Raw genomic sequence first — 4064 nt, 5'->3', positions numbered from 1 at the left:
CCCTCGTTCCTGTTATTACCTTCACGTAGATCTCTTCTGATAGGTTTTCTTTTTTTTTTTTAGAAACTGTTTGCCTGGGGTTTCCTACAACAGGAGAGCTGCTTTCAGGCAAACAGAAAAACAAAAAAAATCTTAAAAAAAAAGTTTGATTGTAGAAATCATTCGGAGGATTGTAGCTCCTTTTTATTTCGTCTTATTTACTTGACTGCTCTTGAGGAATTTTAATTTAATTTAATTTTTTTGTTTGTTTGGTCGTCTTTGTTATTTCGGGTTACGCTGTTTGTCAGAAATTAAAACCATCGTCATGGTGTTACAGAGAGAGGGAGAGAGCAAGAAAATACTTTTGAGAAAAAGATTAACATGTTTCTCTAGTCATATAATGAGGTACATGGACGGGAGCAATGATTTGTTTGTGTGTGTGGATGTTTGTGTCTCGGTGTTAGGTTCTTAACGATGTTTAAGAAAAAACAGAAGAATTCTAATTGAACGCTTTTTTACAAAAAGACATGAAAAAGGAAAACAAATGTATATTTTGGTAGTTTTTAAACAAAAACATTTGTAATATTAATAATGATATTAGTAATGATCATAATCAAGAAGGTATTTTCCATAATTGGTTTTAAACAATGTTTTGTTTCTTCCTGTAAAATATTGTAAATATAGCTCAGTCTTTGGGATTTTGCTGAAAAGGGGAAGGAGAAATTTGGGGTGGGGGGTGGGGAGGGCCTTTTTATTATCTGGAATTGATTGTAAAGTTGCATAAACCACCTTGAGTGTTGAATACCTGAAGTGTTAAACTACCATAGTGTCATGGGGGTGAGAAAAAGACAGTCCACACTGTGTCTACCCACTGGTTCCTTTGAACAACCATCAATCCAGAGCTGGGGATCATACTCTTCCTTAGAGGACACAAATACCTTGTAGGGTATGTTAAGAAGCGTTTACGCACCCGTCACACTTGATCACCCATAGATTGATCATTTTTGTTTAATGGGTACAAGTAGTATGACACAAGGACCATGTGCTGGTCAAATCTGATGTCAGCATCTCTGTAGTAATGATGTATCCCCCTGCTGTTGAAGGATGTTATCCCTAATGGGGATATACAGTGTTAAGCTGTTTTACAAAACACCTTTGTGGGGTCAGTGGTTCCCCAGCAGCTCTTGACTCCTTTTTCCTTTTGTACTTGTTTGCACATTGGAAATGAAATCTGAGCGATTTTAACGCCCTTCAAGAACTTCCTCAATGGTGCGGATGGATTGCACCGGCTGTACTGTTGATGAATTTGGGGCGCGCTTTAGTGAACAAAGAAGGCTTTAAGCCATGCATGTGCCAGTCTCAGTGCAGTAGCAAGCAGACCTAAGAACAGCAGTACGTAGGAATAGAGGAGAGACACAGGGCCACACTGGGCTAATGGGCTGTCAGATGGTTGTGAAATGAACCTGGGTGTGTGATGCATGGGGAAACTACACTGGTAGTTGGGGATGTTTCAGATCTCGCAGGACAACCCCCACCCCCCACCCCTCCTCCCCCCTGAGGGGTGACAATAATGGGAAATATGAACTTGAGGTGTTTGATGCAATTTGGGGCTGAAGGATTAGATGAGAACTGTGGGTTGGTATGAGGGGTGGGATCTTAACGTTCTAATTGCGTCTTGCAAAAAAAAATTGTGGTGTCACAATGTTCTGTTTTTTTTTTTTTGTTTGTTTGTTTGTTCGTTTGTGTTTTTATTTTTGTTATGCCGTTCCATTGAACTATCGCTGACTTAAAAATGAAGGTCGAATATTCGAAGCAAGGAATTCTAGAGGCTGTTTCATCATGGTTCTGTTCTGGCTGAATACTTCCTCTTGTGAGGCAAAGAGTGTGCGTGTGCATGTGTGTGGACGTGTGCGTGAGCAAACGAGTGCAAGCCAGGGTGTGTGCATGTTTTTCTGAGCTGGGATGTTGGTTTACGGCTGTACTGGTTTGTAAATTGGCTGTACATGGTTCTTGTGAATTTCAGCTTTGTTGCTGAAACTGTTCCTAGTCTCTGTCAGTGTTGTATGGGGTAGACAGAGGCAGAGAAGCTCCGTGTGAAACTGGAAAAAAAAAGATGCATTTATAGCCCATATTGAGGTCAAGAGATGGCAATGATACATCATCATCTGCAGGATTACACAAATTACTACTGTTGCAACAACAACCACCTCGTTCGGTCCTCTGTTGGCATCTCTCCCTTATCTCAACCCAAATGTCTGCATTTGTCAATGCCTTAAAATATATTGGGAATGATCTGCCCCACAACACTGATCATAACTTGTCTTCCACTGTTTATTTTTTAGATCATACCTATTACCCTGAAACTAAGGGATTCTGATGCTCCTACAAACATCCCCCCCCCCATCCCCCGCACTGATCGCGACTCCATCAGACTACTGCACGACACAAACACTGTAGCTATTTAACAGACAAAAAGCAATATGATTTTTATTTTCTTTCTTGTAAAAACTATAATGATAAGGTGGCGACGCGATCTAAGATGAATCAAGTGGCATTCGGAAAATGTTTTTAATTTTTGAGACCGTTTTAATAACACAAAGCTGTGTTTGTTCCTGACTGGTGACTGGATCTTGATTTGTTCTCAAGAATGTATGTGTTTTTGTTTTGTTGTCTTGGGAGGGGTGGGTTGGGGGGGCCGGGGGGGGTCTGGGTGGCAGTTGGGGATGGAGTCTGGTGTTCATGACGGTTGGCGAGAGGAGGAGGGGCCTGGCTCTATGTTGATACGGAGAGGTGATGTCTTAGTCAACACTGTAAACTTAAGTTTCTTTTTTTTTTGTCTTCCTCCTTTATTTCTCCTCTGGAAACTTCATTTTAAAATTCCTAATAAATTATTTTAAAACATTCCACTGACGGCTGTGGTTGTGGTCGTCTTTCGCTGTCTTGAGGAAGAGACCGAAACAGGTGTTTGTGGGGGAAAGATGGCGAGACAGATGGTGAGAGCAAAACTTCCGCACAAACTACAGACAACATGTGCCCCTCATATCTGTACACTGCGCTCCTCTGCACAGTAATTGTTAGTAAGCAATTGTTCATCTACGGGCAGTTGAGGCCAAATTTCAAAAGGCAGTTGTACATTGGTTAGGGTGCCTCCTCTTTTAAATGAAAACAAGATCCATTTTCTATTTTTGTCAGGGCTAATTTCTGGGTAACGCACAACTACACGGTATGCTAACGCGTGGGAAATGCACACCTTTGAAGTGCTGGACGGGGTGGGTGAAAAGGTGTCCGATGTGTTGCATGCGAGAGCGCAGCACGCCGTGTGGAAAACCCACCCTTGTGGGTTCTGCCTCGCTCGCTTGGTCTCAGAATCAGGGGGTCACAGTAAACCAACCCACCGTCTCACACACTCCCACAGGTCTAGACGCTACCTGCCCGACACCCCCCCCCCCCCCACCCACTCCGCCTCCCCCTCATTTCTTCACCACAGCAGAGCCGTGGTCACGCTACCCACCACCTCACAGGCAAGGCCCCGAGCTGCTAGGAAACTCTGCAAACTTCAGCGCCATACCCAGATTATAATTAGTGATAGCAGAAGTTGGTCAGAGGAAGAGCCAACCAAGACGCTTTGCATTTGCCGTGTCGTGCTACCACATTCAAAAATACTAGGTTCCCTTTTTCTTTTTTTTTCAATTTTGTAAACAGCCTCACTTTCATGCATAGCACACAGACCTAATTTCATTTGATTCTCTGATGCCTCTGTATCAGGTAGTTTCGGACTTAATGATGCAGGTAGGCAAAACCCTGAACCGAAATAGCTCAAAAATATGAGCAAATGTAACTCGCGAAACAGCGTACGATATCATAACATGCATGTCCCATTCCTACAATTGTTAGAACAGTTATAGCTTGTAAGTGCATATTACCTATGCTGCATCCAAGAAGATATAACCCATCTAACAGTACAGTCTCAGCAGTTTGTATCCTTAAAATGATGTCATTCTCTGTAACAAACACAACATTTCTCTGCAGACAGACCTGGACTACAGTCTCATCACACATGCTCATCTTTTTAAAGTTCTTACTAA

This window comes from Megalops cyprinoides, chromosome 4 (genome assembly GCF_013368585.1).
Source record: "Megalops cyprinoides isolate fMegCyp1 chromosome 4, fMegCyp1.pri, whole genome shotgun sequence".
Classification (NCBI taxonomy): Eukaryota; Metazoa; Chordata; class Actinopteri; order Elopiformes; family Megalopidae; genus Megalops; species Megalops cyprinoides.
This window is presented reverse-complemented; position numbering follows the sequence as displayed.